Genomic DNA, 13,040 nt, shown 5'->3' on the forward strand with positions numbered 1-13,040 from the left:
CGTCACTCCTCGTTGTACGTCCGCTGCAGGTTCTCCCCCGTCGCTCCTCCTTTCTCCTTCATTGTCAGGAGGGGCTCATGTTCCTCTCTCTCTCTCTCGTTGGGATGGAGAAGAAGGGCATGTGGATGTTAGTGACCAGAGACGAGCCTGCCCAGATTGACTTGTCCACAGAGGTACACCACCACGCCCCACTCATTCCTCTTTCCGAGCGTCCGCACACAAGGTGTTCAATGTTTTGATGTGTTCTTGGGATGAAGTCGGTTACCTTTTCTCAGTTAATTTCTGGTGGTGGGTCGTGCAGGCTTGAGGTACATATCCATGACTACTTGCTCTAAATTCTCAACATGTTCCTGGTAGAGGGGAAGATGCTTCCTGAATCCTTCAATTTGTAAGTACCCCCTGCTGCTTCTGTTTGATATGCTTCAAGTTTGGAAGATTGACAAAATGTGGCCAGCTTGCTCCTTGCTCCAGGGCTTTAAGATTGGAAGATGCAAAAAGCTTATCAGTAATTTATTCAGTTGTTTTACTGTTGCATAGTGGTTTATACACAAGGCATATCATCTTTATCTCAATATTCACACAAACTCTGAACACCAATCTTATCTGTTGTTTTTTGTGGTATGTATAGTGGTTTGCTTCCTTTGTCAGATCTATTTTGTTTTCATCCTGCCTTGCATAGTTATTGTTTCCCTTTTGGTTTGTCTTTTCTATTGTGTACTTGCCGTGCCTATGTCCAGTTTGTTTGTATTGCCTGCTGTATCTTGTGCTAGATCAGCTTGTTATGACCATGCACTCTCAGAGCTGTTAATGAAAAAAAATTGGTATTGCAAGCATCGTTCTGTGCAAGAAAAGAGTCTGTGTGTTGTGATTCAGTTCCTTATCCTGCCAATCTATCATCTCGGGATACTTATTTTCTTTTGTGTTCCACGTCCTGTTGCTATTACGCCGGCCCGCCGCCTCGTGTGCTGCCTTTCTTCTTGCCAAGGTTCTACCTTTCTCCTTTGACTTTCTGTTGTTTAGCTCATTTCATATACAACATTTTACTTGCTCTAACTGTGTGTTCTGTATGTTGTTTTCTGTTTTCATTATTATTTCTTTTCATGCCTGCCATCCTTCTAATTTATTTTGTGCCTGGATTCTGGAAACGACCAAGGACAAGAAACACAAGCGAAAGATTTCTTCAGTCGATCCTGCCCTGTTATTCTAATGAAACATGATAAAGGTTGGTACTAATGGGCAAATCCAGCCTTTTTGTTTCATTTGTCTACTGTTCTTGCTTACTGTATAGGGTGTATCCCAGAATTAAAAAAAATATGCCTCTTGAATAAAAATGTTACAAATGGTGTAAAAAAATAGTCTCTTATCAAAAGTTCCCAACGGTTGAGTGGCAGCAACGTGTATGGTAGCAAGTAGATGATGCTGGTGCAGAATGGTTGCAACATTTGAGCAAGTAGCTGGTTTTGGATATTTTGCAACAGTAATTAGGAGTTGATGACTGATGTCAGTAATTTTTTCTTAGCTACCAGCTTGAAGGATGTTATCTTGCTTTTCTGTATATCCTAGCCTTTTGTCACTCTGATGTGTATAGTTAATACTAATAATCTCAGAGCAATCTCAAGCTTCTCATTGATCTGGTCTGGACCATGGTTCATATACCTATGGTTGTACTTGCTAATGAGAAATTGATAACTATAACAAGCGTTGCATATTTTTTCACCCTGCATTTTGTAGAGAAGTAGGAGATCTCATCTCACTATCTTGACTGAGTTTGTTTAATTAACAAGGTATCTCTCTCATGCTGTATTTTTTCCCGGTCATCTTTGGAAGTACAGTGTACCTAACCAATGCCATCCTTTTCATATAGGCGGCAGTAACTTTAGAATTTTATGAATGAGAATATTGTTTATATTGTCAGAAGTTCACATCATGTGCCTTCCCTTCAGTTTTCACATGAAACTAATTTTTCTCCCATGTTTAGAATTCATATATAAGTGTTGACCGACTGTTCATGTTCATTGCTTCGACATTATTTTTTTAAGGAAGTCTTTTAACGGTGTTTGATCAAGCTTATCAGTTAAACACACTAGATGCTATGCATTCTTCCTTTGTTTGCTGGCTATATTTCTTTGGCTGGGTTGGTGTGCAGGGCAATATGGGTGAATTAACAATCAAAAATGAAAAATGGTGCAGGGCTAGGGGTTAGATAGTGGTGAATTAACACACTATCAGTGAGGAAGTAAAAAAAAACATGTTTCGAGCATTCGGGTTGTAGGTTCTGAGGTGTGATCGTTGAGGTGGGGTAGCAAATATACTAATTTTGAGTCCGGAGTTCCGTTAGTGAATTAGAAAATGGTGGTTTGCCTTAGCGGTCACGGAGGTTGCATGGTTGGTCAAGAATAACATGGGGGTCTATGCCTGTTGTGGTTGCAGTTGTTTGTATTACAGTATTGTCCTCAAGCGATGGATTAATTTGGTCCTTGCTTAGCCATGTAATCACAGGAATGGATAGGTCACATGGTTGATTAGAAAAGAGCACAGAAGGTCTATGCTTGTTGTGGTTGTAGTCCTGTGGATCAAGATGTTATTCTGGGTGCTAGATTAATTTGTTTATCCTGTTAGCTCCTAGCTTCCAGTTTCTAATTATATATGCGGAATTGGTGTTTTACTGTCAACTGTTTTGTTTGGTTCTCCTGTTTTCTGATTCTTTTCTTGATGTAGGTTCGTTGCTGCCGTCGTTTCTTCTGTTTCTTCGGGGTTTCAATCGGCCTGCCGTGTTCTGCTGCTTCGAGAGACTGCATCGTTCATGCTTCTGGTTGGTGAGTTCTTTTCTTATTTGTTGCATTTTTCTCTCCACTGGAGCGCATAGATCTAGGTGCTCGGATCTTGTTAGAGTAATTAAATGATCTATTTGTTAGTCTATTTTTATTAATCCCTGCTTTGGTCATTTGTCTTGAGGGTTAAACAAATCACACGGATGGTTAGAAAATAAAGGGATGATTTGTGCCTATCGTGGTTGCAGTTCAATGAAATCAAAGTGTTGTTCTTAGGAGTTAGATTTATTTGCCTGTCGTGTTTGCTCGCAGCTTCCAGTTTCTAATTATACGACAAGCAGATGTTTAATTGTTGATTGTTCTGTTGAGTTCTCGTGTCTTTTAGTTGTTATTTTATATTTAAGAGCAGATGCAGATTGAATATGTGCGTTGGTGTTAGTCATCCTTTTGGAAGATGTAGTACATTTCAATTTCTGTTTTGTATTGTTCAGGCTTCTTCCTTTGATGTTAGTTTACTGCTGGTCGCACTCCTAATGACCCGACATATATGCATCCATGGTGAATTGGTGATCTTAAGCCTGCCGAAAAACATGACAAGACATTTAATTATTGATTTATACCACTCGAGCCTTCACCATTACGACGTTATGTTCCTGCAACCACAACATAACTTTTTGACTTATTAGCCTTGTGTCTTGATTAAATATTTCCTAATGTCTCTGACTACAAAATAATGCCTATATGGCATTTGTTAGTCGTTTCTTCTCTTGATCTAGAAAGTATGATTCCTCTTTCCTTCACTTGTGATGATTTTTTATATAATTTTGCGACAGGCTTAGTTGGCGAGATCAACAACTACAGCTAACTAGGTGCATCACCTCGTGAAAAACCCGGACACACGAGGCGTGGACAACACTAGAGGTGAGGTCCTGGTGGAGAGTGGCATGTTGGTTTCCTCGGTAGGATCTGGCTTCCTTGAGGTGACTGTTTAGGATCATTGACATGGGATTTTGTAGTTATTCTCTCAATCTGATTTTGTGTCTTGCTGCATGCAATACCTGATCCTATGTTCCCTTTGCTTTCTTGGTTGGCTTTGCAGACCAGGAGACACATTCTGGAGATCTCCTTGGCCATCAGCTGGTCATGCATGCTCCTTATAAGCTAGGGATTACAGTTCTTAAGATTAACTGCATTATCTCTGTTTCTATATTAGAATAACTGAAAATGTGGTGCAGGACTGCAGTCTACATTTCAGACTGAGAGGGCGAAATTGGGGAGGCTTGGAGGAGACCAGAGAGCAACGATGTTGAGGTGGAGGGAGCCAGGAGTGCCATTATCGACAGCACGAGTACCATCTCTGGGCATACTACTGTAAGTTGCAACCAATAACCAACATCTAGATGCGTCTACTCCATGTACAATAGTTTCATGTGCATTGATTGTGTCCCCTAAATCCATTCATCCTACCAATAGTTTAGCATATGGGATGTTGACAAACAATGCATCCATGCCTTCTTTTTCTATGGATGTATGCTCAAGACAAGACAACATAAAAATGCCATGGTCGAGGTCGGCATCTCCGGGAAGGTCTCCACAACAGGGAGGGCTCCATAATCGTTCTCCAGTTATTTCCCACTTATCTCCTTCAGATGTGGTCAATTTGGCATGGGCACGCGTTCGGTCGGAATGGGTCAGATGGGCTTCTGTCTATTGTTGTTCTTGTGTTTCTTTCTCTTATCTCATGGTTGCCTATTGTATGCATGAAAATGCCTGACAATGGAGGTAGCCACAAGCACACATATGTTGTAGCTTCGAGGCATTGACTTGTGTGTGTTCTGAACTTACATTAGATCTTCATAGACTATATGCTTTTATTTTGAGACATCTTAATCCTTTTGATTAATCACATTGATGTACTGATGATACTTAAGTACTCTATAAATGTGCCGTTGCAAGCTACTAGAGATGATCTGTTAAAAACAGTACCCCAACAGAGAGAGCCGTAGGTTTAGTTTTCACTTATGGCAGTTGATGTGCTATGTTTGCTGATGTGCATTTTTTTTCATGCTATGCATGCTCTCCATTGATATAACAAATCCATTTCTATTATTTGCATAATTCTTTGCTAACAGTTTGGACATAGTTTTTCCATTGATAGGGATTTGCTGCCCAATGATCTGTTCTCGCTACAGATTTGTAGGTTTAGTTTACTATTGTACTATGCAGTATGAAAGCAGTGTAAATAAGTTAGCTGGGACAACCACGATGGCCTGCTTTTGGTATATGAACAATGATGCTTTAGGTGTTTGATGCTACATTATATGAACCTCTAATAGGAATCGTCACTATGAGAAGCTGCAAGGCCAGTGTGTCTACCTCTTCCTGAAGTGGCACATGAATATCTGTCTTTCTTTAGTTATATCATGTTGCATTTTCAGTGACATGCTCAAAATATGTAATCAACTGAACCACTACTATGAGTAATTGTTTGCTTCCTCATGTTTCTTTGAGAAATCCTAATGTTGAGTCAATGGTCTCAATAATTCCTTGTATGTGTTTGTTGTTACTCTACCTTTGCATCATGTGTATACTACCGGGTTGGATGAAACTGGACCGGGTGGGGTGCGGCAAGCCGCACTTCCTATCTAGTAACAACTAATATGCAGCAGGGCAGCATATAGCATCGTAAGCTACTACTATGTGGTAATAGTCCGTGAATATCCAAAAAAAAGTACTCCCTCCAATCCATAATAAAGGTCGCAGTTTTGAACTAACCATAGTGCAAAACTACGATACTTAATTTGGATCGAAGGTAGTACAGTTTTGACAAGTAAGAGTATTACCGTGGGGCACAACACAATGGACTTCCATAATTTTAATTTATTCAGGTCCAATCCATGTATGCCTATGCCATGGGAAGAGATTGTCTAGGCCTTAGTCGACTGACATTTAAAAGAGCAAATAATCAAGAAGTGCATCTTCAGGAGCCCACGCAAGGGTCACTTGAGGTGGGTTGGGAGCACGCCACTTGGCACGCTCACAGCCGCCGTCACTTGTCGTGCTCTGGACGCTCCGTCTGAATTTTGTTTTTTCTTTATATCTTTGTACGTGTTTTCGGCTATTAGATGAGTTTTTCGGTTTTTTTGGCTTTTTGGTTCCCCTTTTTCTTAGGTTTTGGAAAAAAATCAAAATAAAAAAATTGTCATGAAAAAATGTGTTTTATCCCGTTCCACCAGAGGCACAGATTTACTTCTCGTGGAGCTACAGATTTGCTTACGCGAGAGTCAGGACCGTGCTTCTTCTAAAAGGAATAAACATATGTTTTTTTCCTTGCATAAGAGGCACAGATTTATTTCTTTTGAAGGCACGGATTTGCTACCGCGAGAAGCACAGTCATGCCTCTCGAAAAAGGGGGAAAACACATGATCTTTTTTCTTTCTTCCGCGAGAGGCACGGATTTACTTCTCATGAAGGCACGAATTCGCTTACGCAAGAGGCCCGACCGAGCCTCTCGCAAAAGAAAAAAAAGGCTTTTTTCTTTCCATGAATGGTGCAGATTTACTTCTAGTGGAGGCACGGTCATGCCTCTTGAAAAAGGAAAAAATGTGTTTTCTTTTTTTTTCCACGAGATGCATGGATTTAATTCTCATAGAGGCACTGATATGCTTCTGCGAGAGGCATGACCGTGCCTCTTGGAAAAGGAAAAATGTGTGTTTTTCCTTCTGCGAGAGGCACGCATTTACTTCTCATGTAGACACGGATTTGCTTCTGCGAGAGCATGGTCGTGCCTCTCATAAAGGGAAATAACAAGCTCCGGATCCGGGTTTTTATCTAGTTTTTATTAAAAAGGTTCTTCAAAACCTATCAACACGGATCTAGTTTGAAGATCTCGACGTGAGGAATCCAACGGTGAAAACGGATCGAGATTTGGATACATGGTTTAAGAGATAAAATGTTTTGAATAAACGAATTTATGAAGAAAAAAAACTCCCAAGTTGCGGCAAGTGGTGTACATATAGTGTGGCACTTATTTTTAAAGCAAAACATCCTCTTTATTTATTAGTAATAATGGTTATATCGTCTATAAGAAAATTTACAATATCATTCAAAGGTTCCTCAAACCAATCCCTTGTCTCAGAAAATTTAGCTACTCTAGCAATTTCATGAGCTACTTTATTTGCCTTCCTATTACAATGTTCAGATCTAACTAACGGAAAATCACAAGCTATAAAATAACAATCATCAAACTCAGCTGCCGCCGCTCCCGCTGTATGTCCTCCATTCTTCATCGTGTCAATTACTTTCATATTGTCGGAGTTAACAACAAGTCGGTTGCTTCTTGCCTTTTGTGCAAGTAATAAGCCAAAACCTAGTGCCATGGCTTCCGCTGTTAAGACATCTGCACACCAATCCATCTTCCAATTTCCTCCAACAATAAATCTTCCTTTATCATCTCTAGTTACAGCTCCCGCTGTGCCTCTAAGCATGTCTTGATCGAAAGAAGCATCGACATTTAATTTCACAAAACCTAGAGGGGGTCTCGTCCATCCTTCTATTCTATTTGTTGCCTTGGAGGATTGGGCAATAACATAGTTTGTTTTTATAGCACGGACTCCCATCGAAATTTGGTATGCATCTTGGGTCTTCCCATGATGGACTAGCGAACGTCTTTCCCACCATAAATACCAGGTTGTTATAGCGATCAATTCGCAAAACATTCTGTATGCCCACTGTAGATAGCTCATGTTCTGGCATAAGAAGTAGAAATTCAAGTACTGCCTCTCCCGCACGATTGACCGCGCAAGCTTTTTTAATGGCTTCGTGCAATCCCAGTTTCTCCCACACCTCTTTTGCCTTTTGACACAAAAATAATAAGTGTTTAGTATTTTCATGCCCGTTCGAACATGATGGGCAAGTGGGCAAAACTTTCATATGTCTATTAGCAAGTGTAACACGACATGGGAGGGTTCCATGTAAGGTACGCCAAATAAAGATCTTCACTTTTGCTGGACAAGATAATTTCCAAATCTTGCTCCAAATAGTATTGACACTTGTTCCTCCCATGCCATCTGATTGTTGCAATTTCCTCCCATGTTGCGTTTTTTATTCCTCCAGATAAGCAGAACGAACCGTGAACAATCCATTCTTTGTAAAACTCCAAGCTATGAAATCTGACATGTTATACGTGGGGAGGGGGATCGTAAGTACCCTCTGGACATCAATTAGCCACAACGTTTGTCTTACCAAATCTTCATCCCAGCAATTGTTGATTGGATCTATAATATCAGCAACTTTTGTTAGAAGCTGCCCTCTTCTAGGAATGATAATTTGGATACATGGGCGCATTGCTGGTGCCAAGACCATATAGGTTTGCCTTGTATTACCTCCGTCCTAATTTATTAGTCCTTCTCGTATTATGGGTCATATTTTAACTAATAATATATAAATTTATTATATAAATCACACTCCCTCTGTCGCCAATTACTTGTCTTATATTTCTCTAATTATGGATGTATCTACACACATTTTAATGTTAGATACATTATACATATACTAAACCTAGCCACGTTTGGTTTACCTCCTTTTTTTGACTTTTTGTTATCAGTGAAAAACCTAGCCAATGGGGACATGACACGTTAATTACTGGGGGGGCATGACGGGGTAGGCTTCTGGATGCGTTTGGCGATTTTCCTACCGACCGCTTCATCGCTTTTATTTTTTGTTTTATCTCGCGTGCGTACAGTCAAGCGGTCGTGCTCTTTGGTCCACGTTTCTCTTCTTGATTCTCTAAGTCTCCAGGTCAATCCCAAGCCGCTGTTGCGCCGCCCTTCCACCGCCGAACGTTTCTATAAAAGGGAAGGGCTCGCTTCGACACTTCGGGCCGGCCCGTACCGCCCCATCCTAACACCGCGCCGCCGGAGCCCCCGTCCTGGAACCCTGCCGCCATGGCCATCTTCACGGCGCTGTCCCTGCAACTCTGCGCGTCGAGGTGCTATACGTCGACGATGACCTCTCCTTGGCGCTTGATGTCGGCCGGTCGACGGCTGTGGCGTGTTGCTGCCAATGCCTAGGTTTCCGGTGCGCGCCGGCCGCACCCCTCGCGTCTCTGCCTCTCTGCACCTCATGCGCACTTCTGGTTCAGGGTGTCATGTTGCTGCCATCCACCGTGCCCATCCCGCGGCAGCAACGCCATGGATGGTGACGGTAGACAAGCCAGTCCCGCCACGTGCCTGGGCGCATCCAGGCGATTGGCGGTGCGGAAGGAAACCAGTGGTGGCCGGCCTCATTCGGGGTCGTGGAAAAAAGAGAGAAGGGGATGGGGAAGAGCAAAGCGAGTCCCTGCGGTGCCGATGGCTGTTTCTCAAACAAAATCTGTGGTGTGTCTCGCGATCTGGCTCTACTCCCCTTCTTGCTTCCTCTCAATTTGTTTTGCGATCTTTCTCTCTCGAGCGGGCGAGAGGCCCTGCAGGCTTGCAGTGTCCGTGGTCACCAGCGAACAGTCGTTCCTCTTGCACGCAGAGGTACTAATCTATTGCTATCTTTCTCTCCCTGGCATATGTACTAAAAAGTGGAGCTCCCGCTGCTAATTTATCTCTCTTGCAATTCCCGGCCCTCTCTCCCCCTGACCATGCGTTGGCTGCTGCTTCTTCTCCCATGGCGCACCGGCTTCTCCCTATCACTGCGGTGGCTGCTGATGGCCCCTATCTCATGAGCTTCTCTCTCTCAGTATATGGTATAATGACTGACATGTATATTGGCCAATTTTCACGGATGGCTTGAATCAAAGAAGGCAGACTTCCGTACATCTACCCCTTCTAATTTGCTTCCTTTTTGTAATTCAGTTTTGAGAAGTTACAATGTGTGCTTGAGTGTGGCTTAGTGATACGCATACTTATAAATTCATGTCCTAATTACCTCTTTGATGTTTTAGTGCAATGGTAAAAGGTAAAGTGGGAGTGGGAGTGGCATTCAAATCTTTCCTTTTGTCTGTGAGATCAGGTTAGTACAAGGATGTAACAATGTTTACTATTATCATGCCCTCCATGTTCTTTTATGATTGTTCTGAGCATCAGTTTACCTGAAGCAACTTTGCCATATGCTACATTAAGAGGTGTTCAGCTTCTTGTAGAAATATTTTCTGTGTTATCATGGCGATTGCACCATGATTTACATATACTAGTGGCTGGGGCGCCACCTGGTGGCACCTCTTGAGGCGGAAATGTGCGCACTAATCAAGAGCGATAGCTTCATGTTGGTATTAGTTAACGTCCCTGTATGACATCTTTTTTCAGCGAGAAGACAAGCAATTGAAAAGAGCGATAGCTTCATGTTGGTATTAGTTAACGTCCCTGTATGACATCTTTTTTCAGCGAGAAGACAAGCAATTGAAAAGAGCGATAGCTTCATGTTGGTATTAGTTAACGTCCCTGTATGACATCTTTTTTCAGCGAGAAGACAAGCAATTGAAAAGAGCGATAGCTTCATGTTGGTATTAGTTAACGTCCCTGTATGACATCTTTTTTCAGCGAGAAGACAAGCAATTGAAAAGAGCGATAGCTTCATGTTGGTTGTAAAGAGCAAGAGTGTGCATTGATAAGCACGCGTAGCAGTAGTAGATTCAGCTGAGAACCGGAAAGAAATCAAAGAAAAAAGACAGAATCAGACGACTCAGCCCTGGAGCTTGCTTGTAGTGTTCTAGCATTTCCATTCTTGAGCATGGCCTCCAGGGAAGGAAACAGATCTATGCCACCAAAGGGGCAAAGGGTGGCAGCTCTTCATGCCTGAACATACTCTGAGGCATTAGCATCATGTAGAGGTGATACATCATAAGAATTACATAGGCATATATACAAGCTGACCAACCTGTCCAGCAGATCGACACAATTCACATGCCTCTTCTAATCTTCCAGCTCTTAAAGAGAGTCCAGATATCTTCTAAAAGCAATTCATCTTGCTTCTTCTTACACATAAAGGAAAGGTGAGTTCTGATTTTACTAAATGAAAATTCTAGTTAATTCACCAAAGATGATTAATGAGAAGAGATCTTTAACAGCTGAAAGAGATTTGTCTTCTTTATAATGTTGTTAGTCCAATAATTATTGCTTCAACATAAAGGATTAAATTTGAAGGTTAGGTACTGCATGCACAGTTGTCCAAGGCATCCTCTGTTAAAGTGAGATTATGAGGTGAAAGATGGTGTGTTATCACATAAAGAGTATGAAAAATAATTCTGGAAAGGCCAAGTGGAACCAATTATAATGCATACTTGTAGCATTTAGATATCATAATAAATTGTTAGCAGTTTTATGAAAGGATCTTTACACTGTATTTGAGATAGATACCAAATAGCCTACCTTGTATTCCCTCCGTCCCATAATGTAAGACGTTTTTTGACACTAATGAGGAAGAAGTTGGGCTACTTTAGAGTTGGAGCATCAACATCCACATGCTTCACTATATTAGAATCATTATTCCTTCTCTTTCGGTACCTTTGTGTACGATGCCAAACACCAAAACATGGTAGATATGAACCAACATGAGATCCTCTCACCTACAGAATAGAAATATAGCACCACAAAAAATGTGTGTACCTGTACCATCAATTTGATCATGAATAGTAAGTTAAAGCATCACCTACTTCTTAAATACTCAGTTACTCTAGAGCTCATTGTGTGGTTAAAATACAAAAGCAAGGTCACTCAAGGAAGAAAAATAACTACTGAAATTTAGACGATCAGGACAAATCTTCCACTTCATAGAATGGAATTGTCCTTCACCCTCACGCAGAACCTATAAGATCTCTCTTCATCAGACCAATTGAGCAGCTAAAGACGAACAATTGAAATAATGGCCGGTCAGTATGTCATATGTCAAATTGCATTAGCATGGCATATTAACAAGCCCTTTACCTGTACTAATGGAGTCCTAGCAGAATTTTGAATCACTTTCCCATCTACACAGGAAGGTTTTGTCTGAAACAGGTCAACTCCGATAGAAGAGGAATTTTCCCAGTGAGGGTTCACATACCTGAAATAAACAACATGGTCATGTGTTTGCTGACAATGAAATCCGACATGTTATTCGTTCGTATGTTTCTAACAGGTTTTCAAAGGTGCCAAATGTTTGTTAGGTTAAGAGAGGTGCAAACACAAGTAAAAAAAGGAAAATGGATTTAACAAAAAACTATATAGGACCTCTGCTGCTCCTGAAGCGTGCGTCCATCTCAACATCAATATTCTTCATGCCGTCGAAGACGAGGAGGAGAGTGGCGTCCGCTTGTCCAGCGAGCCAGCCGCCACAATTCAACCCTGCTAGATCCCATCAAAGTAACAAGAACATTGTAGCCACCCTCAACACCAAACCACTTGACATTTGAAATCCCAGGTGCACAATAAAAAAATGTAGGCCATCATCATAACAGCAAAAAATATCTTAAATTTATTGTCCAAGGAAAGCAAATGGACGGGTATTACTTCTGCCCTGCAGTACCATGTACAACTTTGACTCATATAGAAACTGAGGATGCTTCGCCTTCACATTTTCCTGGACAGAGCAAAAGCACAAGGCCTTATCAGTTCTTCTGCCTTATTGACTTCTCCTATCCTCTCTTTTATGTACTCTCTCTGACGTTTAATTCTTGGGAACTAAAATGAACTAATGCAAGATTGCAAATGCAGGAGACCTTACAAAGCTCAGTGCATATAAAAGCTACCATTAATCCTTGGCAGAAAATATTTTTCAGCAGATTGAAGTGATCAGTAAAGAAGTTTGGGAAACATAAGCCTGAAGAATATACTTTCGTTATTGTACTTCCCACAAGAGTGATATATAAAGATTGCCAGACTAATCTTTGGCCCATTTTTTTCTTCAGAAATCGGCAATTATCAAGTTAAATACCAAATAGAAATACTTGCACCCATATCAAAGAGGAAAATACTGGCAGTAAAAGCAATACTGCCACTGATTATAAACTCACAAGCTTAATCGCGACCTCCTCGTTGGTATGCACTTTAGTACCTGCACCGGCAACCCTGAGCAAGGAAAACACACTTAATCAGTAATGCCGTAGACACAGCACAAAGGCAAGAGCTTTAGCTGCTTCCTAAATTTATTAACAAATTATTTCAAGCAACAGACAATGAATGCATAATACCTTGCTCGAAACAAAAAAAACTTGCAACAGAGTTGCTGCAGATTCATTCACTTGGCGCCTTACAAGGGGGTCACCTTGAATCATGAACTGTTGTTGACTAATAAATCAGTAAATTA

At 41.3% G+C, this 13,040-nt stretch overlaps 1 long non-coding RNA gene across 1 annotated transcript; it reads left to right on the forward strand.

The window, feature by feature from the left end:
* Positions 1 to 307: 307 nt before the first annotated feature.
* Positions 308 to 5,267, forward strand: LOC125523456 (uncharacterized). Its single transcript, XR_007290234.1, has 3 exons — positions 308 to 1,222; positions 2,719 to 2,816; positions 3,605 to 5,267. It is a non-coding gene; the product is annotated as an uncharacterized LOC125523456 (long non-coding RNA).
* Positions 5,268 to 13,040: the final 7,773 nt, after the last annotated feature.

Source organism: Triticum urartu, chromosome 7A (assembly GCF_056163025.1).
Source record: "Triticum urartu cultivar PI428250 chromosome 7A, HENAU_Tu73, whole genome shotgun sequence".
NCBI lineage: Eukaryota > Viridiplantae > Streptophyta > Magnoliopsida > Poales > Poaceae > Triticum > Triticum urartu.